General features: G+C 45.2%; 8 non-coding genes across 8 annotated transcripts; all 8 read right to left on the bottom strand.

Moving 5' to 3' along the window:
* Positions 1 to 934: 934 nt before the first annotated feature.
* Positions 935 to 1,125, bottom strand: LOC130300397 (U2 spliceosomal RNA). Its single transcript, XR_008851268.1, has one exon. It is a non-coding gene; the product is annotated as a U2 spliceosomal RNA (small nuclear RNA).
* Positions 1,126 to 3,210: 2,085 nt separating this feature from the next.
* Positions 3,211 to 3,401, bottom strand: LOC130300396 (U2 spliceosomal RNA). The gene has a single exon (XR_008851267.1). It is a non-coding gene; the product is annotated as a U2 spliceosomal RNA (small nuclear RNA).
* A 2,091-nt stretch (positions 3,402 to 5,492) lies between these two features.
* On the bottom strand, positions 5,493 to 5,683 carry LOC130300395 (U2 spliceosomal RNA). The gene has a single exon (XR_008851266.1). It is a non-coding gene; the product is annotated as a U2 spliceosomal RNA (small nuclear RNA).
* A 2,087-nt stretch (positions 5,684 to 7,770) lies between these two features.
* LOC130300394 (U2 spliceosomal RNA) lies at positions 7,771 to 7,961 on the bottom strand. Its single transcript, XR_008851265.1, has one exon. It is a non-coding gene; the product is annotated as a U2 spliceosomal RNA (small nuclear RNA).
* A 2,090-nt stretch (positions 7,962 to 10,051) lies between these two features.
* On the bottom strand, positions 10,052 to 10,242 carry LOC130300391 (U2 spliceosomal RNA). The gene has a single exon (XR_008851262.1). It is a non-coding gene; the product is annotated as a U2 spliceosomal RNA (small nuclear RNA).
* A 2,104-nt stretch (positions 10,243 to 12,346) lies between these two features.
* Positions 12,347 to 12,537, bottom strand: LOC130300393 (U2 spliceosomal RNA). Its single transcript, XR_008851264.1, has one exon. It is a non-coding gene; the product is annotated as a U2 spliceosomal RNA (small nuclear RNA).
* A 2,091-nt stretch (positions 12,538 to 14,628) lies between these two features.
* Positions 14,629 to 14,819, bottom strand: LOC130300392 (U2 spliceosomal RNA). The gene has a single exon (XR_008851263.1). It is a non-coding gene; the product is annotated as a U2 spliceosomal RNA (small nuclear RNA).
* Positions 14,820 to 16,905: 2,086 nt separating this feature from the next.
* LOC130300430 (U2 spliceosomal RNA) lies at positions 16,906 to 17,101 on the bottom strand. The gene has a single exon (XR_008851300.1). It is a non-coding gene; the product is annotated as a U2 spliceosomal RNA (small nuclear RNA).
* Between the last annotated feature and the right edge of the window lie 2,176 nt (positions 17,102 to 19,277).

The following is a 19,277-nucleotide window of genomic DNA, read 5'->3' as shown; positions in this document are numbered from 1 at the left end:
TTTTCCTGTCTGAATTTGTCGCACAGAAAGTTGCAGGCCAAATATGTGTGACATTTCTGCGACTTTAGCTTCTAGAGCATTTTTACAACATTATACATAGGTGCTGAATACATAAAAAGCGACTGTTCAGCGACAGACAAGTCGCATCGGCTGAAAGTAGGCCAGAATGTCAGTCCATGTTGGAGCAGGTTTAGATACAGTCTAAAGTATAGATCTCAAAGTCTGTGCACAGAATTTAGCAAGGGCCTCGCACCTTCTGATGCATCAGGTAGGTGCACAATAGCATAGCCTAACCCTCTGTACTTTGGTCTATATTGATGCGGGACATAGACAGCCAGCTGATGACCAATCCATTAGTGCAATGGATGGCTGGAAGCATTTGTCTTTGCCTTTGCAATACCACAGAAGCAATGCATGGTCAATGTACAGCAATGACACACCTGTGTGAACAGCCAGGAGACCCCCCCCCCCCCCATGTTATGTTACATAGTTACATAGTTAGTACGGTCGAAAAAAGACATATGTCCATCAAGTTCAACCAGGGAATTAAGGGGTAGGGGTGTGGCGCGATATTGGGGAAGGGATGAGATTTTATATTTCTTCATAAGCATTAATCTTATTTTGTCAATTAGGAACATTCAGCACCCACCCGCTATCAAGGCAGCTGCCTATCATGTCATGCCCTACCTGCACAGGTGTGCTGGCTACTCAAATGATCCAATTAAGGAGGCCATTTAGTCAGCAGCAGCAGAAGTCCTGTGCCTGGACGCTCCAACAGCGGCCAGACACAAGCAGAAGCAGCAGAAGCAGCAGCAGCAGCACCACCTTTTGTTTTTTGGCTGCAGCAGCAGCAAGGCCCACAGGGCTGGCTAGCTGGCTAGCCAGCAAGCAGGTAGCAATGAAAGTAGGAATCTTTCTTTTTAACCCTGTAAGGGGGTGGTGCACTGTACCCGAAGATACTGCCATATCGGGTCAATGCATAGGGCGACGGAAGCAAGCTTCGAAATCGGCCCCCGTTCTCAAAAATCCATTTAATATATGGTCCCCAGATAGGGGACGTATCAGATATTAAACTGATAAGAACAGATACTACACTTGATCTTAGCCAAAAGGCCGAGAAGCGATAACCGTGAAAGGGGCGGGCCCAACAAGGTCCCCTTCATGGGCACTATCACTGCTTGCTGTCAGGGAGGCTGCCAGACAATTTTCCATGCACACTCTGGGCTGGGGGGCAGTCAACCACCAGTACACACAGCAGAACCTAAACCCATACCATTATTGCTAAGCAGCAAGACAGGGGCCCATTGCACTCCCACGGGGCCTTTTTAAATGCAATCCATAACCCGGATTTGCCAGGAACCCTTCTTACTCCTCCTACTTGCATGTGACACTGGGCTTAGGATCTGCATAGGAAACACACACACAAGCACACACCTACCTTTGTTGCCTGCAGATGCCTCCTTGGCTGTCCCCAAACGGTATCAAACCAACACCCACGGGAAGCTGTAAGCATAGAGGACATGCCTGCACCCCATTGGACTTACCTTGTGGGTTAAATCCGGGTTATTTGACAACCTATGGCGGTGATGGTTCTGCTCAGGCAGAGCAGTGCTGATGCTCCTCATAAAGCTGTCGCTGCTGTGAAGGTTCTAGGTGACATCACAAATCCCTATGGTTACATACACAACAAAGCTGGGTTGTTGTTGTTTACACTCTGCAAGGCCTGTGGAAGTGAGTGACATCATAGCACTGTAGTTCTGAGGGTTCTAGATGGATGCAACAATCTCCTGTTGCTTCTATGAAGGCCATAATAGACGACATCACCAAACAGCTCCATAGTCACATACACAGCAAAGGAGAGATGTTGTTTACACCTAGTGATGTCAGTGGTATTGAGTGACATCACAGCACAGTGCTAAGGCTCCTGGGCCTGGACACAGCAGCGGCTGCAATATCTCAACGGAGAATACGTTTATATATATGTGTGTGTGTGCGCGTATATATATATATATATATATATATATATATATATATATATATTTCTCCGCCGAAATCACTTTTAAACCCATTTCCACCTTTTTTTCCCTTCTCTTCCTCTTACTTTTTTTTCACGTTTTTTTACGTTTTTCTCCTTTTCGCCTCTTTTCTGGGCGTATTATTCTTCTTTTTCTTCTTTTTTTTCGTCTAATGCATACCCCATCAGTGCAGCAATGCTTATTCAATACCGCCAGCAGATGGAGACACTGGGGATAATTTTCTAAGGATTTATACTGATTTTTCCTGTCTGAATTTGTCGCACAGAAAGTTGCAGGCCAAATATGTGTGACATTTCTGCGACTTTAGCTTCTAGAGCATTTTTACAACATTATACATAGGTGCTGAATACATAAAAAGCGACTGTTCAGCGACAGACAAGTCGCATCGGCTGAAAGTAGGCCAGAATGTCAGTCCATGTTGGAGCAGGTTTAGATACAGTCTAAAGTATAGATCTCAAAGTCTGTGCACAGAATTTAGCAAGGGCCTCGCACCTTCTGATGCATCAGGTAGGTGCACAATAGCATAGCCTAACCCTCTGTACTTTGGTCTATATTGATGCGGGACATAGACAGCCAGCTGATGACCAATCCATTAGTGCAATGGATGGCTGGAAGCATTTGTCTTTGCCTTTGCAATACCACAGAAGCAATGCATGGTCAATGTACAGCAATGACACACCTGTGTGAACAGCCAGGAGACCCCCCCCCCCCCCCATGTTATGTTACATAGTTACATAGTTAGTACGGTCGAAAAAAGACATATGTCCATCAAGTTCAACCAGGGAATTAAGGGGTAGGGGTGTGGCGCGATATTGGGGAAGGGATGAGATTTTATATTTCTTCATAAGCATTAATCTTATTTTGTCAATTAGGAACATTCAGCACCCACCCGCTATCAAGGCAGCTGCCTATCATGTCATGCCCTACCTGCACAGGTGTGCTGGCTACTCAAATGATCCAATTAAGGAGGCCATTTAGTCAGCAGCAGCAGAAGTCCTGTGCCTGGACGCTCCAACAGCGGCCAGACACAAGCAGAAGCAGCAGAAGCAGCAGCAGCAGCACCACCTTTTGTTTTTTGGCTGCAGCAGCAGCAAGGCCCACAGGGCTGGCTAGCTGGCTAGCCAGCAAGCAGGTAGCAATGAAAGTAGGAATCTTTCTTTTTAACCCTGTAAGGGGGTGGTGCACTGTACCCGAAGATACTGCCATATCGGGTCAATGCATAGGGCGACGGAAGCAAGCTTCGAAATCGGCCCCCGTTCTCAAAAATCCATTTAATATATGGTCCCCAGATAGGGGACGTATCAGATATTAAACTGATAAGAACAGATACTACACTTGATCTTAGCCAAAAGGCCGAGAAGCGATAACCGTGAAAGGGGCGGGCCCAACAAGGTCCCCTTCATGGGCACTATCACTGCTTGCTGTCAGGGAGGCTGCCAGACAATTTTCCATGCACACTCTGGGCTGGGGGGCAGTCAACCACCAGTACACACAGCAGAACCTAAACCCATACCATTATTGCTAAGCAGCAAGACAGGGGCCCATTGCACTCCCACGGGGCCTTTTTAAATGCAATCCATAACCCGGATTTGCCAGAAACCCTTCTTACTCCTCCTACTTGCATGTGACACTGGGCTTAGGATCTGCATAGGAAACACACACACAAGCACACACCTACCTTTGTTGCCTGCAGATGCCTCCTTGGCTGTCCCCAAACGGTATCAAACCAACACCCACGGGAAGCTGTAAGCATAGAGGACATGCCTGCACCCCATTGGACTTACCTGTGTGGGTTAAATCCGGGTTATTTGACAACCTATGGCGGTAATGGTTCTGCTCAGGCAGAGCAGTGCTGATGCTCCTCATAAAGCTGTCGCTGCTGTGAAGGTTCTAGGTGACATCACAAATCCCTATGGTTACATACACAACAAAGCTGGGTTGTTGTTGTTTACACTCTGCAAGGCCTGTGGAAGTGAGTGACATCATAGCACTGTAGTTCTGAGGGTTCTAGATGGATGCAACAATCTCCTGTTGCTTCTATGAAGGCCATAATAGACGACATCACCAAACAGCTCCATAGTCACATACACAGCAAAGGAGAGATGTTGTTTACACCTAGTGATGTCAGTGGTATTGAGTGACATCACAGCACAGTGCTAAGGCTCCTGGGCCTGGACACAGCAGCGGCTGCAATATCTCAACGGAGAATACGTTTATATATATGTGTGTGTGTGCGCGTATATATATATATATATATATATATATATATATATATATATATATTTCTCCGCCGAAATCACTTTTAAACCCATTTCCACCTTTTTTTCCCTTCTCTTCCTCTTACTTTTTTTTCACGTTTTTTTACGTTTTTCTCCTTTTCGCCTCTTTTCTGGGCGTATTATTCTTCTTTTTCTTCTTTTTTTTCGTCTAATGCATACCCCATCAGTGCAGCAATGCTTATTCAATACCGCCAGCAGATGGAGACACTGGGGGATAATTTTCTAAGGATTTATACTGATTTTTCCTGTCTGAATTTGTCGCACAGAAAGTTGCAGGCCAAATATGTGTGACATTTCTGCGACTTTAGCTTCTAGAGCATTTTTACAACATTATACATAGGTGCTGAATACATAAAAAGCGACTGTTCAGCGACAGACAAGTCGCATCGGCTGAAAGTAGGCCAGAATGTCAGTCCATGTTGGAGCAGGTTTAGATACAGTCTAAAGTATAGATCTCAAAGTCTGTGCACAGAATTTAGCAAGGGCCTCGCACCTTCTGATGCATCAGGTAGGTGCACAATAGCATAGCCTAACCCTCTGTACTTTGGTCTATATTGATGCGGGACATAGACAGCCAGCTGATGACCAATCCATTAGTGCAATGGATGGCTGGAAGCATTTGTCTTTGCCTTTGCAATACCACAGAAGCAATGCATGGTCAATGTACAGCAATGACACACCTGTGTGAACAGCCAGGAGACCCCCCCCCCCCCCCCCATGTTATGTTACATAGTTACATAGTTAGTACGGTCGAAAAAAGACATATGTCCATCAAGTTCAACCAGGGAATTAAGGGGTAGGGGTGTGGCGCGATATTGGGGAAGGGATGAGATTTTATATTTCTTCATAAGCATTAATCTTATTTTGTCAATTAGGAACATTCAGCACCCACCCGCTATCAAGGCAGCTGCCTATCATGTCATGCCCTACCTGCACAGGTGTGCTGGCTACTCAAATGATCCAATTAAGGAGGCCATTTAGTCAGCAGCAGCAGAAGTCCTGTGCCTGGACGCTCCAACAGCGGCCAGACACAAGCAGAAGCAGCAGAAGCAGCAGCAGCAGCACCACCTTTTGTTTTTTGGCTGCAGCAGCAGCAAGGCCCACAGGGCTGGCTAGCTGGCTAGCCAGCAAGCAGGTAGCAATGAAAGTAGGAATCTTTCTTTTTAACCCTGTAAGGGGGTGGTGCACTGTACCCGAAGATACTGCCATATCGGGTCAATGCATAGGGCGACGGAAGCAAGCTTCGAAATCGGCCCCCGTTCTCAAAAATCCATTTAATATATGGTCCCCAGATAGGGGACGTATCAGATATTAAACTGATAAGAACAGATACTACACTTGATCTTAGCCAAAAGGCCGAGAAGCGATAACCGTGAAAGGGGCGGGCCCAACAAGGTCCCCTTCATGGGCACTATCACTGCTTGCTGTCAGGGAGGCTGCCAGACAATTTTCCATGCACACTCTGGGCTGGGGGGCAGTCAACCACCAGTACACACAGCAGAACCTAAACCCATACCATTATTGCTAAGCAGCAAGACAGGGGCCCATTGCACTCCCACGGGGCCTTTTTAAATGCAATCCATAACCCGGATTTGCCAGGAACCCTTCTTACTCCTCCTACTTGCATGTGACACTGGGCTTAGGATCTGCATAGGAAACACACACACAAGCACACACCTACCTTTGTTGCCTGCAGATGCCTCCTTGGCTGTCCCCAAACGGTATCAAACCAACACCCACGGGAAGCTGTAAGCATAGAGGACATGCCTGCACCCCATTGGACTTACCTGTGTGGGTTAAATCCGGGTTATTTGACAACCTATGGCGGTGATGGTTCTGCTCAGGCAGAGCAGTGCTGATGCTCCTCATAAAGCTGTCGCTGCTGTGAAGGTTCTAGGTGACATCACAAATCCCTATGGTTACATACACAACAAAGCTGGGTTGTTGTTGTTTACACTCTGCAAGGCCTGTGGAAGTGAGTGACATCATAGCACTGTAGTTCTGAGGGTTCTAGATGGATGCAACAATCTCCTGTTGCTTCTATGAAGGCCATAATAGACGACATCACCAAACAGCTCCATAGTCACATACACAGCAAAGGAGAGATGTTGTTTACACCTAGTGATGTCAGTGGTATTGAGTGACATCACAGCACAGTGCTAAGGCTCCTGGGCCTGGACACAGCAGCGGCTGCAATATCTCAACGGAGAATACGTTTATATATATGTGTGTGTGTGCGCGTATATATATATATATATATATATATATATATATATATATATTTCTCCGCCGAAATCACTTTTAAACCCATTTCCACCTTTTTTTCCCTTCTCTTCCTCTTACTTTTTTTTCACGTTTTTTTACGTTTTTCTCCTTTTCGCCTCTTTTCTGGGCGTATTATTCTTCTTTTTCTTCTTTTTTTTCGTCTAATGCATACCCCATCAGTGCAGCAATGCTTATTCAATACCGCCAGCAGATGGAGACACTGGGGGATAATTTTCTAAGGATTTATACTGATTTTTCCTGTCTGAATTTGTCGCACAGAAAGTTGCAGGCCAAATATGTGTGACATTTCTGCGACTTTAGCTTCTAGAGCATTTTTACAACATTATACATAGGTGCTGAATACATAAAAAGCGACTGTTCAGCGACAGACAAGTCGCATCGGCTGAAAGTAGGCCAGAATGTCAGTCCATGTTGGAGCAGGTTTAGATACAGTCTAAAGTATAGATCTCAAAGTCTGTGCACAAAATTTAGCAAGGGCCTCGCACCTTCTGATGCATCAGGTAGGTGCACAATAGCATAGCCTAACCCTCTGTACTTTGGTCTATATTGATGCGGGACATAGACAGCCAGCTGATGACCAATCCATTAGTGCAATGGATGGCTGGAAGCATTTGTCTTTGCCTTTGCAATACCACAGAAGCAATGCATGGTCAATGTACAGCAATGACACACCTGTGTGAACAGCCAGGAGACCCCCCCCCCCCCCCCCATGTTATGTTACATAGTTACATAGTTAGTACGGTCGAAAAAAGACATATGTCCATCAAGTTCAACCAGGGAATTAAGGGGTAGGGGTGTGGCGCGATATTGGGGAAGGGATGAGATTTTATATTTCTTCATAAGCATTAATCTTATTTTGTCAATTAGGAACATTCAGCACCCACCCGCTATCAAGGCAGCTGCCTATCATGTCATGCCCTACCTGCACAGGTGTGCTGGCTACTCAAATGATCCAATTAAGGAGGCCATTTAGTCAGCAGCAGCAGAAGTCCTGTGCCTGGACGCTCCAACAGCGGCCAGACACAAGCAGAAGCAGCAGAAGCAGCAGCAGCAGCACCACCTTTTGTTTTTTGGCTGCAGCAGCAGCAAGGCCCACAGGGCTGGCTAGCTGGCTAGCCAGCAAGCAGGTAGCAATGAAAGTAGGAATCTTTCTTTTTAACCCTGTAAGGGGGTGGTGCACTGTACCCGAAGATACTGCCATATCGGGTCAATGCATAGGGCGACGGAAGCAAGCTTCGAAATCGGCCCCCGTTCTCAAAAATCCATTTAATATATGGTCCCCAGATAGGGGACGTATCAGATATTAAACTGATAAGAACAGATACTACACTTGATCTTAGCCAAAAGGCCGAGAAGCGATAACCGTGAAAGGGGCGGGCCCAACAAGGTCCCCTTCATGGGCACTATCACTGCTTGCTGTCAGGGAGGCTGCCAGACAATTTTCCATGCACACTCTGGGCTGGGGGGCAGTCAACCACCAGTACACACAGCAGAACCTAAACCCATACCATTATTGCTAAGCAGCAAGACAGGGGCCCATTGCACTCCCACGGGGCCTTTTTAAATGCAATCCATAACCCGGATTTGCCAGGAACCCTTCTTACTCCTCCTACTTGCATGTGACACTGGGCTTAGGATCTGCATAGGAAACACACACACAAGCACACACCTACCTTTGTTGCCTGCAGATGCCTCCTTGGCTGTCCCCAAACGGTATCAAACCAACACCCACGGGAAGCTGTAAGCATAGAGGACATGCCTGCACCCCATTGGACTTACCTGTGTGGGTTAAATCCGGGTTATTTGACAACCTATGGCGGTGATGGTTCTGCTCAGGCAGAGCAGTGCTGATGCTCCTCATAAAGCTGTCGCTGCTGTGAAGGTTCTAGGTGACATCACAAATCCCTATGGTTACATACACAACAAAGCTGGGTTGTTGTTGTTTACACTCTGCAAGGCCTGTGGAAGTGAGTGACATCATAGCACTGTAGTTCTGAGGGTTCTAGATGGATGCAACAATCTCCTGTTGCTTCTATGAAGGCCATAATAGACGACATCACCAAACAGCTCCATAGTCACATACACAGCAAAGGAGAGATGTTGTTTACACCTAGTGATGTCAGTGGTATTGAGTGACATCACAGCACAGTGCTAAGGCTCCTGGGCCTGGACACAGCAGCGGCTGCAATATCTCAACGGAGAATACGTTTATATATATGTGTGTGTGTGCGCGTATATATATATATATATATATATATATATATATATATATATTTCTCCGCCGAAATCACTTTTAAACCCATTTCCACCTTTTTTTCCCTTCTCTTCCTCTTACTTTTTTTTCACGTTTTTTTACGTTTTTCTCCTTTTCGCCTCTTTTCTGGGCGTATTATTCTTCTTTTTCTTCTTTTTTTTCGTCTAATGCATACCCCATCAGTGCAGCAATGCTTATTCAATACCGCCAGCAGATGGAGACACTGGGGGATAATTTTCTAAGGATTTATACTGATTTTTCCTGTCTGAATTTGTCGCACAGAAAGTTGCAGGCCAAATATGTGTGACATTTCTGCGACTTTAGCTTCTAGAGCATTTTTACAACATTATACATAGGTGCTGAATACATAAAAAGCGACTGTTCAGCGACAGACAAGTCGCATCGGCTGAAAGTAGGCCAGAATGTCAGTCCATGTTGGAGCAGGTTTAGATACAGTCTAAAGTATAGATCTCAAAGTCTGTGCACAGAATTTAGCAAGGGCCTCGCACCTTCTGATGCATCAGGTAGGTGCACAATAGCATAGCCTAACCCTCTGTACTTTGGTCTATATTGATGCGGGACATAGACAGCCAGCTGATGACCAATCCATTAGTGCAATGGATGGCTGGAAGCATTTGTCTTTGCCTTTGCAATACCACAGAAGCAATGCATGGTCAATGTACAGCAATGACACACCTGTGTGAACAGCCAGGAGACCCCCCCCCCCCCCCCCCCCATGTTATGTTACATAGTTACATAGTTAGTACGGTCGAAAAAAGACATATGTCCATCAAGTTCAACCAGGGAATTAAGGGGTAGGGGTGTGGCGCGATATTGGGGAAGGGATGAGATTTTATATTTCTTCATAAGCATTAATCTTATTTTGTCAATTAGGAACATTCAGCACCCACCCGCTATCAAGGCAGCTGCCTATCATGTCATGCCCTACCTGCACAGGTGTGCTGGCTACTCAAATGATCCAATTAAGGAGGCCATTTAGTCAGCAGCAGCAGAAGTCCTGTGCCTGGACGCTCCAACAGCGGCCAGACACAAGCAGAAGCAGCAGAAGCAGCAGCAGCAGCACCACCTTTTGTTTTTTGGCTGCAGCAGCAGCAAGGCCCACAGGGCTGGCTAGCTGGCTAGCCAGCAAGCAGGTAGCAATGAAAGTAGGAATCTTTCTTTTTAACCCTGTAAGGGAGTGGTGCACTGTACCCGAAGATACTGCCATATCGGGTCAATGCATAGGGCGACGGAAGCAAGCTTCGAAATCGGCCCCCGTTCTCAAAAATCCATTTAATATATGGTCCCCAGATAGGGGACGTATCAGATATTAAACTGATAAGAACAGATACTACACTTGATCTTAGCCAAAAGGCCGAGAAGCGATAACCGTGAAAGGGGCGGGCCCAACAAGGTCCCCTTCATGGGCACTATCACTGCTTGCTGTCAGGGAGGCTGCCAGACAATTTTCCATGCACACTCTGGGCTGGGGGGCAGTCAACCACCAGTACACACAGCAGAACCTAAACCCATACCATTATTGCTAAGCAGCAAGACAGGGGCCCATTGCACTCCCACGGGGCCTTTTTAAATGCAATCCATAACCCGGATTTGCCAGGAACCCTTCTTACTCCTCCTACTTGCATGTGACACTGGGCTTAGGATCTGCATAGGAAACACACACACAAGCACACACCTACCTTTGTTGCCTGCAGATGCCTCCTTGGCTGTCCCCAAACGGTATCAAACCAACACCCACGGGAAGCTGTAAGCATAGAGGACATGCCTGCACCCCATTGGACTTACCTGTGTGGGTTAAATCCGGGTTATTTGACAACCTATGGCGGTGATGGTTCTGCTCAGGCAGAGCAGTGCTGATGCTCCTCATAAAGCTGTCGCTGCTGTGAAGGTTCTAGGTGACATCACAAATCCCTATGGTTACATACACAACAAAGCTGGGTTGTTGTTGTTTACACTCTGCAAGGCCTGTGGAAGTGAGTGACATCATAGCACTGTAGTTCTGAGGGTTCTAGATGGATGCAACAATCTCCTGTTGCTTCTATGAAGGCCATAATAGACGACATCACCAAACAGCTCCATAGTCACATACACAGCAAAGGAGAGATGTTGTTTACACCTAGTGATGTCAGTGGTATTGAGTGACATCACAGCACAGTGCTAAGGCTCCTGGGCCTGGACACAGCAGCGGCTGCAATATCTCAACGGAGAATACGTTTATATATATGTGTGTGTGTGCGCGTATATATATATATATATATATATATATATATATATATATATATATATATATATATATTTCTCCGCCGAAATCACTTTTAAACCCATTTCCACCTTTTTTTCCCTTCTCTTCCTCTTACTTTTTTTTCACGTTTTTTTACGTTTTTCTCCTTTTCGCCTCTTTTCTGGGCGTATTATTCTTCTTTTTCTTCTTTTTTTTCGTCTAATGCATACCCCATCAGTGCAGCAATGCTTATTCAATACCGCCAGCAGATGGAGACACTGGGGGATAATTTTCTAAGGATTTATACTGATTTTTCCTGTCTGAATTTGTCGCACAGAAAGTTGCAGGCCAAATATGTGTGACATTTCTGCGACTTTAGCTTCTAGAGCATTTTTACAATCATTATACATAGGTGCTGAATACATAAAAAGCGACTGTTCAGCGACAGACAAGTCGCATCGGCTGAAAGTAGGCCAGAATGTCAGTCCATGTTGGAGCAGGTTTAGATACAGTCTAAAGTATAGATCTCAAAGTCTGTGCACAGAATTTAGCAAGGGCCTCGCACCTTCTGATGCATCAGGTAGGTGCACAATAGCATAGCCTAACCCTCTGTACTTTGGTCTATATTGATGCGGGACATAGACAGCCAGCTGATGACCAATCCATTAGTGCAATGGATGGCTGGAAGCATTTGTCTTTGCCTTTGCAATACCACAGAAGCAATGCATGGTCAATGTACAGCAATGACACACCTGTGTGAACAGCCAGGAGACCCCCCCCCCCCCCCCCATGTTATGTTACATAGTTACATAGTTAGTACGGTCGAAAAAAGACATATGTCCATCAAGTTCAACCAGGGAATTAAGGGGTAGGGGTGTGGCGCGATATTGGGGAAGGGATGAGATTTTATATTTCTTCATAAGCATTAATCTTATTTTGTCAATTAGGAACATTCAGCACCCACCCGCTATCAAGGCAGCTGCCTATCATGTCATGCCCTACCTGCACAGGTGTGCTGGCTACTCAAATGATCCAATTAAGGAGGCCATTTAGTCAGCAGCAGCAGAAGTCCTGTGCCTGGACGCTCCAACAGCGGCCAGACACAAGCAGAAGCAGCAGAAGCAGCAGCAGCAGCACCACCTTTTGTTTTTTGGCTGCAGCAGCAGCAAGGCCCACAGGGCTGGCTAGCTGGCTAGCCAGCAAGCAGGTAGCAATGAAAGTAGGAATCTTTCTTTTTAACCCTGTAAGGGGGTGGTGCACTGTACCCGAAGATACTGCCATATCGGGTCAATGCATAGGGCGACGGAAGCAAGCTTCGAAATCGGCCCCCGTTCTCAAAAATCCATTTAATATATGGTCCCCAGATAGGGGACGTATCAGATATTAAACTGATAAGAACAGATACTACACTTGATCTTAGCCAAAAGGCCGAGAAGCGATAACCGTGAAAGGGGCGGGCCCAACAAGGTCCCCTTCATGGGCACTATCACTGCTTGCTGTCAGGGAGGCTGCCAGACAATTTTCCATGCACACTCTGGGCTGGGGGGCAGTCAACCACCAGTACACACAGCAGAACCTAAACCCATACCATTATTGCTAAGCAGCAAGACAGGGGCCCATTGCACTCCCACGGGGCCTTTTTAAATGCAATCCATAACCCGGATTTGCCAGGAACCCTTCTTACTCCTCCTACTTGCATGTGACACTGGGCTTAGGATCTGCATAGGAAACACACACACAAGCACACACCTACCTTTGTTGCCTGCAGATGCCTCCTTGGCTGTCCCCAAACGGTATCAAACCAACACCCACGGGAAGCTGTAAGCATAGAGGACATGCCTGCACCCCATTGGACTTACCTGTGTGGGTTAAATCCGGGTTATTTGACAACCTATGGCGGTGATGGTTCTGCTCAGGCAGAGCAGTGCTGATGCTCCTCATAAAGCTGTCGCTGCTGTGAAGGTTCTAGGTGACATCACAAATCCCTATGGTTACATACACAACAAAGCTGGGTTGTTGTTGTTTACACTCTGCAAGGCCTGTGGAAGTGAGTGACATCATAGCACTGTAGTTCTGAGGGTTCTAGATGGATGCAACAATCTCCTGTTGCTTCTATGAAGGCCATAATAGACGACATCACCAAACAGCTCCATAGTCACATACACAGCAAAGGAGAGATGTTGTTTACACCTAGTGATGTCAGTGGTATTGAGTGACATCACAGCACAGTGCTAAGGCTCCTGGGCCTGGACACAGCAGCGGCTGCAATATCTCAACGGAGAATACGTTTATATATATGTGTGTGTGTGCGCGTATATATATATATATATATATATATATATATATATATATATATATATTTCTCCGCCGAAATCACTTTTAAACCCATTTCCACCTTTTTTTCCCTTCTCTTCCTCTTACTTTTTTTTCACGTTTTTTTACGTTTTTCTCCTTTTCGCCTCTTTTCTGGGCGTATTATTCTTCTTTTTCTTCTTTTTTTTCGTCTAATGCATACCCCATCAGTGCAGCAATGCTTATTCAATACCGCCAGCAGATGGAGACACTGGGGGATAATTTTCTAAGGATTTATACTGATTTTTCCTGTCTGAATTTGTCGCACAGAAAGTTGCAGGCCAAATATGTGTGACATTTCTGCGACTTTAGCTTCTAGAGCATTTTTACAACATTATACATAGGTGCTGAATACATAAAAAGCGACTGTTCAGCGACAGACAAGTCGCATCGGCTGAAAGTAGGCCAGAATGTCAGTCCATGTTGGAGCAGGTTTAGATACAGTCTAAAGTATAGATCTCAAAGTCTGTGCACAGAATTTAGCAAGGGCCTCGCACCTTCTGATGCATCAGGTAGGTGCACAATAGCATAGCCTAACCCTCTGTACTTTGGTCTATATTGATGCGGGACATAGACAGCCAGCTGATGACCAATCCATTAGTGCAATGGATGGCTGGAAGCATTTGTCTTTGCCTTTGCAATACCACAGAAGCAATGCATGGTCAATGTACAGCAATGACACACCTGTGTGAACAGCCAGGAGACCCCCCCCCCCCCCCATGTTATGTTACATAGTTACATAGTTAGTACGGTCGAAAAAAGACATATGTCCATCAAGTTCAACCAGGGAATTAAGGGGTAGGGGTGTGGCGCGATATTGGGGAAGGGATGAGATTTTATATTTCTTCATAAGCATTAATCTTATTTTGTCAATTAGGAACATTCAGCACCCACCCGCTATCAAGGCAGCTGCCTATCATGTCATGCCCTACCTGCACAGGTGTGCTGGCTACTCAAATGATCCAATTAAGGAGGCCATTTAGTCAGCAGCAGCAGAAGTCCTGTGCCTGGACGCTCCAACAGCGGCCAGACACAAGCAGAAGCAGCAGAAGCAGCAGCAGCAGCACCACCTTTTGTTTTTTGGCTGCAGCAGCAGCAAGGCCCACAGGGCTGGCTAGCTGGCTAGCCAGCAAGCAGGTAGCAATGAAAGTAGGAATCTTTCTTTTTAACCCTGTAAGGGGGTGGTGCACTGTACCCGAAGATACTGCCATATCGGGTCAATGCATAGGGCGACGGAAGCAAGCTTCGAAATCGGCCCCCGTTCTCAAAAATCCATTTAATATATGGTCCCCAGATAGGGGACGTATCAGATATTAAACTGATAAGAACAGATACTACACTTGATCTTAGCCAAAAGGCCGAGAAGCGATAACCGTGAAAGGGGCGGGCCCAACAAGGTCCCCTTCATGGGCACTATCACTGCTTGCTGTCAGGGAGGCTGCCAGACAATTTTCCATGCACACTCTGGGCTGGGGGGCAGTCAACCACCAGTACACACAGCAGAACCTAAACCCATACCATTATTGCTAAGCAGCAAGACAGGGGCCCATTGCACTCCCACGGGGCCTTTTTAAATGCAATCCATAACCCGGATTTGCCAGGAACCCTTCTTACTCCTCCTACTTGCATGTGACACTGGGCTTAGGATCTGCATAGGAAACACACACACAAGCACACACCTACCTTTGTTGCCTGCAGATGCCTCCTTGGCTGTCCCCAAACGGTATCAAACCAACACCCACGGGAAGCTGTAAGCATAGAGGACATGCCTGCACCCCATTGGACTTACCTGTGTGGGTTAAATCCGGGTTATTTGACAACCTATGGCGGTGATGGTTCTGCTCAGGCAGAGCAGTGCTGATGCTCCTCATAAAGCTGTCGCTGCTGTGAAGGTTCTAGGTGACATCACAAATCCCTATGGTTACATACACAACAAAGCTGGGTTGTTGTTGTTTACACTCTGCAAGGCCTGTGGAAGTGAGTGACATCATAGCACTGTAGTTCTGAGGGTTCTAGATGGATGCAACAATCTCCTGTTGCTTCTATGAAGGCCATAATAGACGACATCACCAAACAGCTCCATAGTCACATACACAGCAAAGGAGAGATGTTGTTTACACCTAGTGATGTCAGTGGTATTGAGTGACATCACAGCACAGTGCTAAGGCTCCTGGGCCTGGACACAGCAGCGGCTGCAATATCTCAACGGAGAATACGTTTATATATATGTGTGTGTGTGCGCGTATATATATATAAATATATATATATATATATATATATATATTTCTCCGCCGAAATCACTTTTAAACCCATTTCCACCTTTTTTTCCCTTCTCTTCCTCTTACTTTTTTTTCACGTTTTTTTACGTTTTTCTCCTTTTCGCCTCTTTTCTGGGCGTATTATTCTTCTTTTTCTTCTTTTTTTTCGTCTAATGCATACCCCATCAGTGCAGCAATGCTTATTCAATACCGCCAGCAGATGGAGACACTGGGGGATAATTTTCTAAGGATTTATACTGATTTTTCCTGTCTGAATTTGTCGCACAGAAAGTTGCAGGCCAAATATGTGTGACATTTCTGCGACTTTAGCTTCTAGAGCATTTTTACAACATTATACATAGGTGCTGAATACATAAAAAGCGACTGTTCAGCGACAGACAAGTCGCATCGGCTGAAAGTAGGCCAGAATGTCAGTCCATGTTGGAGCAGGTTTAGATACAGTCTAAAGTATAGATCTCAAAGTCTGTGCACAGAATTTAGCAAGGGCCTCGCACCTTCTGATGCATCAGGTAGGTGCACAATAGCATAGCCTAACCCTCTGTACTTTGGTCTATATTGATGCGGGACATAGACAGCCAGCTGATGACCAATCCATTAGTGCAATGGATGGCTGGAAGCATTTGTCTTTGCCTTTGCAATACCACAGAAGCAATGCATGGTCAATGTACAGCAATGACACACGTGTGTGAACAGCCAGGAGACCCCCCCCCCCCCCCCATGTTATGTTACATAGTTACATAGTTAGTACGGTCGAAAAAAGACATATGTCCATCAAGTTCAACCAGGGAATTAAGGGGTAGGGGTGTGGCGCGATATTGGGGAAGGGATGAGATTTTATATTTCTTCATAAGCATTAATCTTATTTTGTCAATTAGGAACATTCAGCACCCACCCGCTATCAAGGCAGCTGCCTATCATGTCATGCCCTACCTGCACAGGTGTGCTGGCTACTCAAATGATCCAATTAAGGAGGCCATTTAGTCAGCAGCAGCAGAAGTCCTGTGCCTGGACGCTCCAACAGCGGCCAGACACAAGCAGAAGCAGCAGAAGCAGCAGCAGCAGCACCACCTTTTGTTTTTTGGCTGCAGCAGCAGCAAGGCCCACAGGGCTGGCTAGCTGGCTAGCCAGCAAGCAGGTAGCAATGAAAGTAGGAATCTTTCTTTTTAACCCTGTAAGGGGGTGGTGCACTGTACCCGAAGATACTGCCATATCGGGTCAATGCATAGGGCGACGGAAGCAAGCTTCGAAATCGGCCCCCGTTCTCAAAAATCCATTTAATATATGGTCCCCAGATAGGGGACGTATCAGATATTAAACTGATAAGAACAGATTTTTTTTTTTTTTTTTTTTTTTTTTTTTTTTTTATAAACCTTCAGGTTTAGACTAAACACCACTTAGATAACGCGTCATTTTTGACTCATGGTGAAGTCTAACTCATCATTAGGTCATTCTTTATTTGTTCAAAGCAAATTCAAAACAAATTCAAATACCATCACCATTACACCCTTACAACATGTCTCCACTTCAAAAATTTCCATATCCCCTCTGCATCTATTTCACCTAATTTCTTTTTATCACGTAAATAAACGGTGTACAACCTATCCAGAATCATTCTTAAACTTCCTTCCACAGTCACATCTTTTCTTTTAAACACATATAAATTTCTAACATCCCACAAGACTTCCTTCACAATCGCCAACAACACAAACAACACCCTTTCATTCTTTCTTCCAATCATACTAAGACCAAACATCACAACCTCATATGACAACCTATTAATCCCAGTCAACTCCTTACACAACAGACCTATCCCTCTCCATACATTCTGAGCCATGTCACAATTCCAAATCACATGCATCACACTTTCAACCCCACTACAATCTTCCCTCGGACATATTTCACTCCTTCCAATACCTCTATTCCTTTGGAACTCTCTTACTGGTAGGGCTCCATGCAAACACTGCCATCCTATCTCTCTCTGTCTATTTGATATTCCATCTGTCATTAAACTCTTCCACACCTTAGACACATCCTGGCCTCTTACCATATTAATCGGACACTCCACCTCACTTGCGGCGACATACCCAAACACATTCTTCTTACTTTCAAACAACTCCTTTCTCACACCAATCAACCTATAACTCTCCAAAAACTTTTCCACATACAAATACCAACTCGGGCACACAAAGGCATAAGGCACTCTCAAATCTCTCTCCAGCCAACCTAATTTGCATAACACACGCCCACCTAAATATCTCAACATACATGCAAAATTCTTTTCTCCTCTCATCATCCTTCTAACCGCAAACACCACATTCACCCCCAAATACACATCTAGATTTGGAAATCCCATTCCACCCTTACTACCATCCTTCATCACAACTTCTCTCCTCACTCTTTCCACTTTTGTACCCCAAAAAAACACAAACAAAATTCTTTTTAACTTCCTTAAAACCATATAACTTGGCGGAAACACTATTGCCACATACAATAAAATAGGCAATATTACACTTTTCACAACCAGCACTTTCCCAACCATAGACAAATCTCTCAACCTCCAAAGACTCAATTTTTTGGACACTCTCTTCTCCACATCATCCCAACTTTCTCTCCCATCCAATCTTTCATCCATTTTAACACCTAAAACCTGAATACCACCTTCAATATTCTTCATACCCACATCCTCACTTCCTTGCATACTACCAAAACATTTATACTCACTTTTGTCCCAATTCACCTTAAACCCAGACGCTCCACAAAACAATCCAACTAGTAACTTTGCCCTTCTCATAACAGCCACAGACTCTCCCAAAATACACACATCATCCATGTAGGCCAAAACTTTGACTTCTCTCCCACCACTCCCTGGAATTTTTAACCCTCTAACACACTTATCCCGCCGCAACATCTCTAATAATGGCTCCATAGCACATATAAAAGCCATAGGGGACAACGGACAACCCTGCCTTACACCAGAACATACTTTCACCTTCTCAGACATCCAACCATTTATCAAAACCTTACTATATACTCCATCATACAGCATCCTTACAACATTTACAAAATCACCCGGGAATCCCATTCTCACTAATACTCTAAACAAAAACCTATGTGACAGGCGATCAAACGCCTTTTCAAAATCTATCGACATCACTCTAACCTCCTGTTTCCTACTCATACTATCCCATAACAAATCTCTCAACAAACACAAATTTTCATTTATTCTTCTCCCAGGCACACCACAAACTTGTTCTTCTCCAATCACCTGCTCAACCACATCTCTCATCCTATTTGTAATTATTTTAGCAAACACCTTATAATCTACATTCAACAAAGTTATCGGCCTCCAATTCCTCACATCATTCACATCACCTTTCTTATAAATCAACACAACCACTCCACTCTTCATACTTTCCACCATTCTCTCATTCCTCCACATATACCTATACACTTCCACCAAATCATCCTTCACAACATCCCAAATCCAAGCATAAAATTCAACAGGCAACCCATCCTCTCCAGGCGTTTTATTTCTTGACATACTATCCA

The sequence above is a fragment of the Hyla sarda genome, unplaced genomic scaffold, assembly GCF_029499605.1.
Source record: "Hyla sarda isolate aHylSar1 unplaced genomic scaffold, aHylSar1.hap1 scaffold_1078, whole genome shotgun sequence".
In the NCBI taxonomy this organism is placed as follows: domain Eukaryota; kingdom Metazoa; phylum Chordata; class Amphibia; order Anura; family Hylidae; genus Hyla; species Hyla sarda.
Note: the sequence above shows the minus strand (reverse complement) of the source record. Positions and strands in the feature narration are given on the sequence as shown.